Source organism: Lacerta agilis, chromosome 4 (assembly GCF_009819535.1).
Source record: "Lacerta agilis isolate rLacAgi1 chromosome 4, rLacAgi1.pri, whole genome shotgun sequence".
Lineage (NCBI taxonomy): Eukaryota > Metazoa > Chordata > Lepidosauria > Squamata > Lacertidae > Lacerta > Lacerta agilis.
Window position 1 is genome coordinate 94,552,748 of NC_046315.1, and position 15,043 is coordinate 94,567,790.

The following is a 15,043-nucleotide window of genomic DNA, read 5'->3' on the forward strand; positions in this document are numbered from 1 at the left end:
CAAGAACAAACTCTCTAAGGTGCTACTGGAAGGAATTTTTATTATTTTTTATATGATACTATGGCACACCTAGGATTTTTTTTTTAAAGAATCACAAATTTCAATTATAATGTTGTAACTTAAAAACAAAACAAAAACCTATTATACAAATTCTGAAGTTCATGAAACCCAAAATTTGGGGTGTTCTTATTGAACACCCAAAAATGAACTTTTCTCCCAGGAGCCCTGCATGTCAATCCAAACCTCTTTTCTCTTCATAATTATTGAATCAATTTCCAAGTCCTTGCAAAATTCTGTCAACACACTATGTCATTATTTGTATGATAGCACGCAGATATAGACATAGATGAAGCCTTTTTAAATGCTTTCACAATATTGTTGCTGTTGTCTAAAGGGAAAAAAAGTACAGGTGATTCAAGAAAATGTATGCTTTGCTTGATTTTTTTTTTTAAAAAAAATCTGCATTTCCTTTAAGATGTACTTTGTGGAGTAGCACACCCTGGGAGAAATTATTCAAAAATTGCACTAATGAGTGTCAAACTGCATTGCAAGGCAGTTTGAAAATTGTCCTATTAATTAATGGTGTAATTAAGCTTTTGTCATTGACATATCATATTTCTGACAGGAATAGATGGCCTATGGAAGCCTGTGCTAGGCAGCAATCCAGGCAGCTAGTGTGTATAATGGATGGCAGCAATTTAATGCAGGTTTACAGTGATGGGACCACCTGCATTGGGGGAGAGCTGGCTATAGCATACCAAGCAGTTCTCTGCACTGCATCTCGGCAAAATCGCCTTAGCTTAGATTGATGGAATCCTCCCTTGGATGACACATTAGCTCTTTGCCATTAAACCATAAAAAAGTGTTTCTCGGTGCTTTTGTGACAAAAATGTCAATTAACTTCCAACTTCCATTTCCATTTAATTTTGTATTCCCTGACTCATTTGCATATTAATGTGAACGTGCTATAGAACAGTTAGATTAGAATACCTTGGTAAGGCTAATAGCATGTAATGCATACTTTATTGGGTACAATAGTTAGGAAAACATGAAAGTTTCTGGGAAATTTATTACCATGGTAGTATCTTCGCATGGGAAGGGGTGGGGGTGGGTGGTGGGATAATATCAAGCCATCGACAACATGAGTAGGTGGCATATTCAATAGGGCCGACTAAAAATAGAATGAGGGTAGAAGAGAAATTTCTAAGTGCAAATGAGTGCAATATAAACCATTTTATTCTGTTCCTCCCTTGGCAACAGATCTCTATTAATTCTAATATTAATAATTTATAGCCTAGTGCAGTTAACAAGAACTCAAGAATTTAATCTGGGGGAGAAAAGAGGAAGAACAGTACTATGAGGAAAGAATTGAAGTGCAGGACAGATTTAGCTTCTTTGTGCCTACACGGGTCACGTGCTCATGTCCAAGAACGCAAAAAAAACCGTTGCTGTTTGTAACTGTTGAGAAATGTGATTCTTCTGCTGTCACTAACGAGCCTCAAATATAGGGAGAGGAATGTGGTAAAGGCTAATGCAAGATCAAAACAAGTACATACCCTGATTTAAATGTCTGAAGTTCCCCGCAGCTCAAAACGTGAACGAGATTTAATGGACGCTGTTTAGGAGTGTCCGTTTAAGGAGAGGAACTTCTTGGCAGGCTATTTCCCTCAGGATCACCTAATAAAACCATACTAGCTTTTGTTGTTGTTGTTGTTCAGTCGTGTCCGACTCTTCGTGACCCCATGGACCAGAGCATGCCAGGCACGCTTTACACAATGAATTACTAATATTATAAATAGAGCTGAGCTACCACGGCCCACCTACACCCCCAAAAAGCAGGTAGAAAGTTTGGCAATTTCAGCAATTTTTTTTTTGGGGGGGGGTCCTAAAAAAGGATGAAAAATATTCATGATGCTCCCAGCCACTTGCTGCTGTGCTGCAGTGAAACTACTGCGATGCAATTTGGCAAAATGGAAAATCTTACAGATGCAGGACAGTTGTTTCAGCATCAGGGGATTGAGTTTCCCTTCATAGGCACCAATTAAAACTGAGGGCAGATGAATGGTTTTATTTGACTTCAGCAACAATGTCATGTATTCCTTCCCCGGTGCAGCTCCAACACTGTTCTTTGTTTCCAGAGCCTTGATTCTCCTCCAGTTGGTTCCAGCCATCCAGGGATCCCGCAGGGGATGTGATGACATCAGAGCACCACATGGCCAATCAGGTTTTTGATTCATGGCAGAGTCACTGAAGTCAAATGAAACCATTCTGCGAGCAGGAAAATGGGGATTGCAAATGATACCAGTGATAAAGAAGAGCAGGGGAACTGGGAATTTGCATTGATAACTAAATTAACACAGTACATTAGAACAAGGAAAAATAGATGAAAACAGAATAAATTTATAACAATCAGAAACTCCTTTACTGAATATTGTAAAAACAACAACAACACCCTGTTGCTTCCAAAAATATTGTATCTCTTAATGTTTGGAAGTTATTTCAGTCAGATTTTGATTTTTCAGAGATCATGGCTACTGTATATAATATTTTGAAAGCTAAATGTGTTTTAAAGCTATGGTTTTGTTATGCGGCTCTTTTAATTCTATTGACTTATGTATATACATGCGATAAACCATGTTTCTTATATTATTTCACATTAGCAATGGTTAGGATCAGAGGTCTCTGTTTTCAGCATTTCATACCGTTTTAATTTGCATATGCAATTAATTTTGTGATTAAATTTATGAATAAAATACCTCACAAATATATAAAAAAAGCAAAACAAAACCCTTGCGCCTATTTGGCAGGCCGGCTTCTGTGGGAATGTTGAGGGATGTGGGAGAGGATATATTGTTTTAGATATCCTATCCCAACTTGCGTTTACAAGCTCGATAATATCAGCAGAGCTAACATTCCCTTTTTACTTCATATGCGCAGCAGATAGTTTGCATAGACTCGCTAGAGTCATTAAAAATATTGTCCTGGTGTCTTCCCCTTTTTATCCCTCTTTCAATAAGACACTTCACAGTGTTTGGTAAAGTGTATAACGTTTACTTACAAGTAATCATCATCTAGTCACATAAGGATCCTAGAGGCAGGCTTAAAAGTTACTAAATAACATACATATGGTGACTTTCTCCTTTTGAGAGAAAGTCCCTCTTTATACTTTTGGCCTAGTGCCAACGGTGCATTTTAATAATGCTACTTTTAAACTGTCTTAGAGATTAACACAACTGACCAGCGACATGGAGACTCGGCATTCACACTACAGTTGGAAGCTCCCAACTGTAGAGTTCACCCCCAACTGTAGAGTTCCATATAAGGAAGTTGGGTTTGACTGCCCCTGTCCTTTTACATCCCACATACCCCTTCTCAGGCAAATTCAACTTTATTCAACCACCCAGAGTCCCAGCTTGACTCGTAGATTCTGGAAACTCTCTCTAGGCAAGGGTTTTGTCAGGATGTCCGCAGCCATCTCATTGGTGCAGCAGTACGACAGTTCCACAAGTCCATCCTGAACTGCCTGACGTATAAAATGGTATCTCACACCTATATGTTTTGTCCTGGCAAGAAACTTTTCACTCTGTGTCAGTTTTATGCAACTCTGATTGTCCTCCAGCAAACTGACAGCTTGCTTTCTCACCAAACCAAAGTCCTTGATGAGTTCATCGAGCCAGGCAATCTCTCGGCACGCTTCCGATGCAGAAATATATTCAGCTTCTGTGGAAGATAATGCTACACAGTTCTGTTTATAACTGCCCCATACAACAGGTCCATCCCCAAACATAAAAACATAACCACTTGTTGATTTATAGTCAGCATTATCCCCAGCCCAATCAGCATCAGTGTACCCAATTAACTTAGGATTTCTGACAGCTGGTAGCCTTAATTTACAATTCAATGTACCCTTCAAATATCTGACCACCCTCTTAACACCAGCCCAATCATGCTCAGTGGGAGAACTCACTTTCCTGCTAAGAATCCCCACTGCATTGGCTATGTCAGGTCTACATGTGGTAACTAAATACAAAAGTTTACCAATTACCGACCTATATTCACTGTTATCTGGCAACAGCTTCGAATCCTGCTGATTCTTCAAAAAGTCTGTGGCCATGGGCGTTGCAACTGGGTTTGCGTCTTGCATCTGCATGCATTCAATCAGTTCATTTATTTTCTGTTGCTGGCTGAGAAGGAACGATCCGTCTTCCTCTCTTTCCACCTGGATTCCTAGGTAGTACTTGACATCTCCTAGTTCTTTGACTCCCACCTCTTTGCTGAGGTGTTTCACAATCTGCACATATTCTCTGTTATTTGATGTCGCGATAATCAAGTCATCAACGAAAGCCAAAATATATGAGAATTGTCCATTACCTGACTTACTGTACAAGCATTTGTCAGCGTTTCCTTGCTTGTAGCCAAGTTGCATTAACATTTTGTGCAATTTCTGGTTCCAGGCTCTAGCAGCCTGTCTCAAACCATACAGTCCCTTCTGCAACTTGCACACTAAATGTTCCTCATGTGGTTTCACAAAACCTTTGGGTTGTCTCATATAAATTTCCTCGGAAATCTGTCCATGCAAAAACGCAGTGGCAATATCGATGTGCTTTACATTCAGCTGCTTGGATGCTGCAATGCTTAAAAGCATTCTCACGCTACTGTATCTTACAGTTGGTGCAAACGTTTCATCATAATCTTCACCATATTTCTGTGAAAATCCTTGTGCCACAAGTCTAGCTTTGTAGCGTTGAACTTCCCCTTCTGACCCCTTCTTAATCTTGAAAACCCATTTACAGCCAATGGCTTTCTTACCCGGAGGTAGTTCCGTGAGGGTCCAAGTCTTGTTTTGATGCAATGCATCCATTTCGTCCTGCATGGCTTTCCTCCAGAGATTAGCTTCCTTAGGTGGCATTTTCTGTATCTCTTCCCATGTGGAAGGTTCCTGTGGAGATGCCGACCCTGCAAAATAGGACAGCCGTGGTGCTGGAACACCCCTGTTGGTTCTGGATGAGCGTCTGATCTCTGGTTCTGGAACCGCATCAACATCCTCATCCTCCTCCAATGGTGGCATGTCTAAGTCGTCCTCTTCATCTCTGAAGCCAGTAGGAATTTGATCCTCTGCGTGTTCTGGTGCATTCCCTGTAGGGGGTGCTATGACATTAGAACGCAGATTAGCACTTCTTGGGGTTTCAGAAGGAAAGTCAATAAGTTCTTGAGTCCATTCTGACTCCTTGGAACAGTCAATAACTGTATTCTTTGTGTTAACCATCGCATGCTCATCAAAATAAATTGCATGGTGCGCACTGGTTTTGCCACTTTTTAAGTCCAATACTCTGTAGCCTTTCCCTCCAGATGCATATCCAACAAAGACACCTGCTTGTGCTCTGGAGTCTAGCTTCTGTCTGTGTTCTTTGGGCACGTGATAGTAGCACAGACTTCCAAACACACGAATGTGTGACAAATTAGGCACTTTGCCATGCCAAAGTTCAAATGGTGTGCGCTCTGCTCCTTTTGTTGGCAATCTATTCTGCAAATAAACTGCTGTGTCAGCTGCATTTCCCCACAGCTTCTGTGGCAAGGATGCTTCCTTTAGCATGCACCTTGTCATTTCCATAATGGATCTAAATTTTCTCTCTGCAATGGAGTTCTGCTGTGGCGTGAAAGCAATTGTGGTTACGTGTACAATTCCTTCCTTGGCCATGAGAGTCTGCATTTCATGTGAGCAGTACTCACCTCCATTGTCAGTCATCAACACAGCTGGAGCGCGTTGGAACTTGTTTCTGACCATGGCAATGTATTCTTTGAACATTTCCACTGTTTCACTTTTCTCTCTGATGAAATATGCAACACAATATCTTGAAAAATCATCAATAAAAATTAGAATATACTTGTTGTTGCCAAGTGATGGAACATTAATTGGACCACATAGATCCGAATATATGATATCAAGCACTTTAGTGCTTCTTTGTTCTGCACAACGTGGAAAAGAAGGTTTCACAGCCTTCTCAGTAATGCAGCTTATGCATTTTGTCAGAGCCTCTTTGCTTTCTTTTACCTGTAAACCTCTTACAAGATCACCTTTTTGTAGGTTCATAATGGTGGTGGTGTCTCTGTGTCCTAGTCTCCTATGCCATAGTTGCATATCAGCTTCATCTTTCTGGCTGGGATGCGCGACGTTTGCAGACTGGGTCTCTGAAATATCAATCTCATAAACACCATTAATTAATTTTGCTTGAATATACAGTTCACCATCTTTAGTCACATTACACTCTCCATTTCCAAATGTGATTTGGAAACCTTTCTTGTCCAAACTGGACACACTGAGTAAATTGCAACTTAGTTCTGGAACGTACAAAACTTTAAGCACTTTGGTCTTAACAGGTTCATTGTTTATATTGAATTTCAAGTCCATGGAACCTGCACCTTTTGCTTTAATAACTCTGCCATCTGCTATCTCTATTTCAGATTCTTCATCTTCATTTATCTCATTAAAATTTTCTCTTTTAAATGAATAATGTGAACTGGCTCCTGAATCTAAAATCCACATATTACGTTTATTTTCACGGTTATGAACAGCTAAATTCCTTTCTTGAAGTAGCATAGTGCGTTCAAATTTCCCCTTCTTTTGCCATTTTGGCTGAGAGGTTTGGGAATTCTTTGCTTTAGGAGGAGCTTTACAGTTCCTAGAAATATGGCCTTCCTTGTTGCAATTGTAGCAAATTATTTTCTTGGGCATTTCTCTGGACTTTGTAAATTGCCTGGACGCATAATTACTGTCCTTGCTTGTGGCATTTCTTACTGGAGACTCTGCTCTCTCTCTACACTCTTCTCTTAAATGACTGGTCAGGTCTTTGAAAGTTAGACCTTCTCTATGGTCCATTAGACTGACAAATGGATCAAAACACGGTCCTAGGGATGCTAGCAAAAATGATACCTTTGTTTCTTCATCAAAAGGCTTAGGAGTGAGGTCAATCTTTTGAATAATCTCAGTAAATTTGCTGATGTGCGCTGTGAATTCTCCTTTATAATTCATTCTCAATCTGGTTAATTTATACATCAAGCTTCTGTAGGAGTTCCTGGAAGATTCTCCATACATGCGTTCAATGTCTTTTAGGATCTGAGATGCATCATCTTTACTATTTATTAATGATAGATGCTCATTGCGAAGTGCACATAGAATTATATGCCTAGCTTCACTGTTCTTGCGCTTCCAAACTGCTATCTTGGCTAAATCCTCTCTACTTGTGCCAGTAGGCATGGGATCTTCAACAGCCTCCAAAACATGCTTTGCATCTAGATATGCTATTAAGCGCTGCTTCCAGTGCATAAAATTATTCTCACTCAGCACAATCATCCCTAGTTTTGTATCACTATCAAAATTTGCACTAGCCATCTTAAAATCCAAAATTTTTGAAAAATGTTCAAAAATCTCAAAATGCAAAAATCTCTAAACAAATCTTCACTGCCTTGGATTACTGTGAACACTGAGGGAGGGGAGGGGTAGTTAATTCCCCTTTTCAGCACAATGGATGCTTTAGGCCTTGTGCTCACCAGGAAAATCCACTCAACTCAAAATTGCAATCCGATGCAATCCTTTAAAAATACACAAAAATATGCAATTCTGGGCCCGCTAACCCTTTGTGGGAATGTTGAGGGATGTGGGAGAGGATATATTGTTTTAGATATCCTATCCCAACTTGCGTTTACAAGCTCGATAATATCAGCAGAGCTAACATTCCCTTTTTACTTCATATGCGCAGCAGATAGTTTGCATAGACTCGCTAGAGTCATTAAAAATATTGTCCTGGTGTCTTCCCCTTTTTATCCCTCTTTCAATAAGACACTTCACAGTGTTTGGTAAAGTGTATAACGTTTACTTACAAGTAATCATCATCTAGTCACATAAGGATCCTAGAGGCAGGCTTAAAAGTTACTAAATAACATACATATGGTGACTTTCTCCTTTTGAGAGAAAGTCCCTCTTTATACTTTTGGCCTAGTGCCAACGGTGCATTTTAATAATGCTACTTTTAAACTGTCTTAGAGATTAACACAACTGACCAGCGACATGGAGACTCGGCATTCACACTACAGTTGGAAGCTCCCAACTGTAGAGTTCACCCCCAACTGTAGAGTTCCATATAAGGAAGTTGGGTTTGACTGCCCCTGTCCTTTTACATCCCACAGCTTCATCCACTCAGAAAGGGCTACGATTCTTGTTCCAACAAAAAGTGAAGTGTCTAGATTGTGCCTACAGCAGTCCAGTCCAAAAGGGACTGCTTTCTGGAGCCCCAAAGTGAGATCTGAATTGATCTTTGTTTTTGGTGCACAACCCCAATTATACTACCATTATTAAAGAACAGCAGGCAACATGTCAACGAATTGTGGAAGTTTGCTTGGAGAATGACAACATCCAAAGATACGTCAATCCCAGATAGCCATGTACCGAGGTTACTGCTGGATTTAGGGTGGTTCCCCCACACAGGGTGCTGAGTCAACGGGGCACAAAATAATAATAATAATAATAATAATAATAATAATAATAATAATAATAATAATCCTATATTTATACAAGTACTTAATCGGATCCTTCTAATCGAGGGTCCGTGTTGTGTGTGGGGCCAGGGCGCCCCCTCCCATCTTTGGGGTGGGGGTGGGGGATGAGCCCGAGCCACACGATGGCCCCACGGTCACGGCACAGCCGATTGGCCAATCAGAGAGTGGTGGTGTGATTGTGGGGGAATTTAAAAGACGGCAGTGCGTCGCTGGGGCTTTCACCTGGCTTTGCACCGCCGAACACCCGCCCACCCGCCCTAGTTTTTAGGTGTCTGCTCTGGCCTTGCTCTGGACTTCTGTTGGTTGCCTGTTTTGGAACAGGGACTAGGTAGGAATTTTTTTCCATTTGGCAGATTGACACTGGCCATTTGGTTTTCGCCTACCTCTCAGAAATCGTCACAACTTTGTAAGGTTTGGTGGTTAGGCACTGGCTTTGTGAGGTGTGGGGAAGGGGAAATGTGGCCATCACCTGCCCCTGCAGGTACCTGTCACTCCGTTAAAGGAATCGTGGATCTGGATTTCATTTGAAGTCCACTTCGGGGGCTAGCGCCATGCCAGGACCCGGCGGGAACTCCGGGATGAGCTTCAGTTGATCACCATAGACAGAGCTCCCTCTTTTGGTGGTTTACCCATACAGACTTCCTGCAAGGAGTCAGATATAGTTTTTGCCAATGCCTAAGCCAATACCACTCACATTTCTGTAAACAATAAAGTTGTGGCCTAAATTTTGCCCATCAACCTTTAAACTAAAATTCTGTGTCAATGAGTTTTTATTATTCGGGTGGGGGGGGCATGTGCACCGGGGCCTTGACGCACAACTGAGAATATCCATTAAAAAGCAAATGTTCCAAAAGGAATTATTGTGAAAATAAGAAATATTTAGAGGATAGGGTGCCAGATTTTGACAGCAAGAGCTTTCTTGACCTCTCTGCCTGAAGCACTTCTCTGCCAGCTTTCTCATATGGCTGTCTGGTATCCCAGCAACAGTAGAAATTCTACATTCCTTTCACCTTTTTTTATGTCCGGGATCTGAAATGAAAGATCAAGAGAGAAAGGTAGCCATCCTGGGACAGTCAGGTTGGTTGAGAGAAAGCTGACCAGGAGATGCAGCAGCTAAAAAAGCCAATGCAATTCTGGGCTGCATCAATAGGAGTATAGCGTCTAGATCAAGGGAAGTAATAGTAGCACTATATTCCGCTCTGGTCAAGCCTGACCTGGAATACTGTGTCCAGTTCTGGGCACCACAGTTCAAGAAGGATACTGACAAGCTGGAACATGTCCAGAAGAGGGCAACCAAAATGGTCAAAGGCCTGGAAACAATGCCTTATGAGGAACGGCTTAGGGAGCTGGGTATGTTTAGCCTGGAGAAGAGAAGGTTAAGGGGTGATATGATAGCCATGTTCAAATATATAAAAGGATGTCATATAGAGGAGGGAGAAAGGTTGTTTTCTGCTGCTCCAGAGAAGTGGACACGGAGCAATGGATTCAAACTACAAGAAAGAAGATTTCACCTAAACATTAGGAAGAACTTCCTGACAGTAAGAGCTGTTCGACAGTGGAATTTGCTGCCAAGGAGTGTGGTGGAGTCTCCTTCTTTGGAGGTCTTTAAGCAGAGGCTTGACAGCCATCTGTCTGGAATGCTTTGATGATGTTTCCTGCTTGGCAGGGGGTTGGACTGGATGGCCCTTGTGGTCTCTTCCAACTCTATGGTTCTATAAGCTGCGGTGATTTTTTATTTATTTATTTATTTGAACACCCAGAACGTGTTCGCATGCAGAGGTCATGCGGACCACACAACTTAGATACATTCCCGGCACTCATAATTTATGCTTTGGGGTGAAGCAACAACCCGGGCATGTATACTACAGTACAGATTGATATTCTGTGTGTCTAGCATAATTATGCCTTGATCTCCTCTCAGACTCGTAACTCAAGAATGAAAATAAAATTGCCTGCTGCAGTGATAGCTTCCAGGATTTCTATCACAATAGCTGAAATAAATCTAAGTTACAATCTGCCATAGCCTTTACGCACCTGAGGGTCAGCGGGCAGCCTAGATACAAGAGTGTCCTGCAGTTACTGCCAAGTTTCAAAGGTGATCTCGGCCAAAGATCTGAAGACTTCATACTGACTGAATATGTTTCTAAGTGACTTGAGACACAGCATCTCTTTTGATAGCTTAGTGGATGTCCAATATATTTAAATTAAAATAGTGTTTCATTACATCGGATCAGACATGGAATTACTTTGCCATTAATTATAGGTAATCTGCACTTTTACATTAACTCCATTACCAGTAATAGACTTTTAATGTGGTACTTACATTGTGCTTAAAGGGTGAGCACTGATACTACTTGGAAATATCTAAAGGAGAGAATGAGAAGGGAGATTAGAGGGGAGAGGATAAGACATGGGGTGGGGAAGGAAAGGAAAGGAAAGGAAAGGAAAGGAAGGGGAGGGAAGAAAGATGGGCCATCAAAAGGCCAGTGATGAAGAAAGGAAAAGCAGCAGAAGAGAGCAAATTAAAGGACAAAATTAAAGGACAAAACAGGATAGGCATTGGTGTGATCATTAACATACTGAAAGCTTATTCAGTGCTAGAAGAAATAGGTCACAACTAGGACTAGTTTCAAATCGCTAAAGGCCATTTCAAATACTACACAAGGCAAATGTATCTGCACCAAATCATTTCTGTATTTGCAATTATTCTTGTTACCATCACACTTTATACATTCAGGATACCTTATAGATTCAGGATACCTTTAAATTTGTCGCATTCTGGAAATAGTGATATCAGCAGTTGTGGATTTGGGGATCTGTTTATGGGGAATAAATATACCATGGAACTCGGTGGGGGGGGGGAGGAAGAATCACTGAATCCACAGTAGGCTTGGGAGTGGCCCATGTTGGTTCTTTCACTACACTAGGAAGCAGGCATCTAGCAACATCAAGGCCTGCCAGGACATTGTAGAGCAAATTGCAATCTCCATTAATAAACTGGACATCCAAAAAGCAGTCTACTGTCTGAATTATTGGAGGTGGACCAGATTAACTTTCCACATGCTGAAAGAAGCGCCACAAAACTCAGGGCCAGTTAAATAAACTTTGATAAGATGAACTGTTTGATTGAAATGTTCCTTGCTTTGCATTTATTAAGGATTGGAAATTTATTATGGACTTCTTGCATGAAAGAGAAAATGAACTAAGAGATGGAAAAGGGCCCCCACCCATTTGTCCTCTGGCACAGAGCGCCCTTTCATCTGTTCTCTTAATGACCTATCACCCAAGTGATTACCTGAACACTGGAAGCTTGTTGTTGTTGTTGTTGTTGTTCAGTCGTGTCCGACTCTTCGTGACCCCATGGACCAGAGCACGCCAGGCACGCCTATCCTTCACCGCCTCTCACAGTTTGGCCAAACTCATGTCAGTAGCTTCGAGAACACTGTCCAACCATCTCATCCTCTGTCGTCCCCTTCTCCTTGTGCCCTCCATCTTTCCCAACATCAGGGTCTTTTCTAGGGAGTCTTCTCTTCTCATGAGGTGGCCAAAGTACTGGAGCCTCAACTTCAGGATCTGTCCTTCTAGTGAGCACTCAGGGCTGATTTCTTTGAGAATGGATAGGTTAGATCTTTTTGCAGTCCATGGGACTCTCAAGAGTCTCCTCCAGCAGCATAATTCAAAAGCATCAATTCTTTGGCGATCAGTCTTCTTTATGGTCCAGCTCTCACTTCCGTACATTACTACTGGGAAAGTCATAGCTTTAACTATACGGACCTTTGTCGGCAAGGTGATGTCTCTGCTTTTTAAGATGCTGTCTAGGTTTGTCATTGCTTTCCTCCCAAGAAGCAGGCATCTTTTAATTTCGTGACTGCTCTCTCCATCTGCAGTGATCATGGAGCCCAAGAAAGTAAAATCTCTCACTCCCTCCATTTCTTCCCCTTCTAGTTGCCAGGAGGTGATGGGGCCAGTGGCCATGATTGGAAGCTAGTCTGTCTTAATTAGCTCTTAGCACTTGCCGGGTACAAGGGTTACATGCCTGGCACCCACAAGCACATAACAATACTATGTGCGTCAGCAGTGCTTCCACATTGGTCCTATGGCTCTAAAAACGTTGTGCCTATATTCATTCTTAAAGAGCTGCAGTAGATGAAAATATCTCACTCCTTTTTCTTTCAAGTTGCACAAAGTAAGAGCTCCAGCATGAATTAGAAAAAAATTAATCCATTTCAATGGGTCTTTGTTGGCAGTACAGAACTAGGGTCTGACATTATGTAACCTCATGCAAATGTGTGTGTGTGTGTGTGTGTGTGTGTGTGGATGAGGTTACATAATATATATATATCACAGAAGAACTGTCAGAAGATAAGGAAACAAATTGAAAATACTTTGAAAATGCAGAAAAAACATGAAGGAGGGGTCCACACCATCCAGCAAGAGAAAGTCACTGCATTTCTTTAAGGTTCTGCTTTAAACTATACAGTCCTGCCTTTATTGTTTAAGTTAAAACAGCTTGATGTGCTAAATGTAAAAAATAGAAACACAGACTGTGGCTCCTGTTCAATTATATTTATGATGATGCTTTGGAATTTGACGAATTTACAGCAAAAATCTTGAGTTGCAAAGATTTGCACTTCCTCCAGCAACCTCTTGTTATTTAAAGGATTTGATACGCAAAATCTTAGATGCTGCGCCCAGACACACTTTACCATGTGTGAAAGACAATGGATTTTAAGGTTGTCTTTAATAATTTACTCAACTCTTCATTTCCTTTCCAGCATTTCCATCTCCAAAGTATAGCGATAGCAGCACTAAGACTTTATTAGCTGGAAACCTATTTAAAAGGAGTCATACAAAAAAACTATAAATGCATTTTGCAAACTGGAATCTTTTCAGGAACCATTCATCAAGCTTTGTAGGCTATGCTAAAACAAACAGAAATAAAATTCTTCCCCAAGGCAGTCTAAATTCTGCATCAAGAAAAGCTAAATTTTGTACCTTGTCTAAATGCCAATTGAACACATTTGTAAAATATATCTAATTCGCATAATTTATTCAGCAGTTTTTGCTGTTGTACATATTTTATTCTGGATTGTTCATCATAGGAGAGCAAGGGCCATGGAGCACTCCGTCACCCAATCGACAACTTGTTCAGCCACCCCTCTGGTTTTGGAAATTTCTGCAGGCATTGCTCATACAAATTTTCAGATATACCGTATTTTTCGCTCCATAGGACGCACCGGACCATAGGGCGCACCTCATTTTTAGAGGAGGAAACAAGAAAAAAAATATTTTTCTGGTTTTCCTCCTCTAAAAGCCCTGGGTTTGTTTTGTTTGTTTGTTTTTTGAGGATCAGCTAAAGGTTTTGCAGCTTTTTTGCAATGGGAAAAGCCCTGGCTTTTTTGAGGACCAGCTAAAAGTTTTGCAGCTGTTTTTGCAAAGGCAAAAGGCCCTTTTTTTGAGGATCAGCTAAAGGTTTTGCAGCTGTTTTGCAAAGGGGGAAAAGCAAAGCTCCTTTTGCAAGGGGGAAAAGCAAAGAGGAAAAGCCCCATTTTTATGGGGTTTAACTCACATTTCTGAAAAATCTTAATGGAGCTGTTTCTACTGTTTCCAGTCAGATAATCTAATCAGCCAGTCACATGTCCTGGGGAAACAAACAACCTTCCTCTGCAGCACATTCAACAAAGGAGGGCGTGGCTGAAAGGGAGCCGGGACTCTTATCTCTCTCCCGATCTCTTGCTGATCAGCTGCTGAGCGGGGTCCTTTCAACACTCCCTTTTCTCTTTGTAAAATAAAAAGCACAATCTGCTTTTGGCCCCTGGGCAATTCAGCTCCAGGGACCACCATTCACTCCATAAGACGCACAGGTATTTTCCCTTACTTTTTAGGAGGAAAAAAGTGCATCTTATGGAGCAAAAAATACGGTAATTTGATAGCCCCAAAGGCGAGAAATTTGCTATTTACTCTAGCTAGCTATCTGAGGTTCTCGGGAAAGTAACATTTGTGCCCACATTCTGCATCTTTTCCATGCTTCTCCAGAAAGCCAGCATGTAGAGTAAGATGGAGAGAGGCCTGGCTCAGGGGCGTCGCTAGGGGGGGGCAGTAGGGGTGGTATGCCCCTGGTGACCGGGGGGGGGAGGGTGACAAGCGGCAGCGCATGGGGGTGACAAGCGGTGGTCCCTCCCGCCACTCCCATGCGCCGCTGCTACCTCCATCACCCCGGGAGCGAGCACCCCGTCTGTGCATCGCTGCTGCTCCCAGGGTGACCGGCGGTGCGTGGGGAGTGGCGGGAGGGGCCACCGCTTGTCACCCCCATGCACCGCCGCTCGCTCCGTCGCCCTGGGAGCAGCAGTGCACGGTATGTGCAGTGCTGCCGCTCCCAGGGCAACGGAGCGAACGGCGGCGTGTGGGGGTGACAAGCGGCAGCCCCTCCCGCCACTCCCATGCGCTGCCGCTCCCTCCGTCACCCTGGGAGCAGCAGCGCACGGCCTGA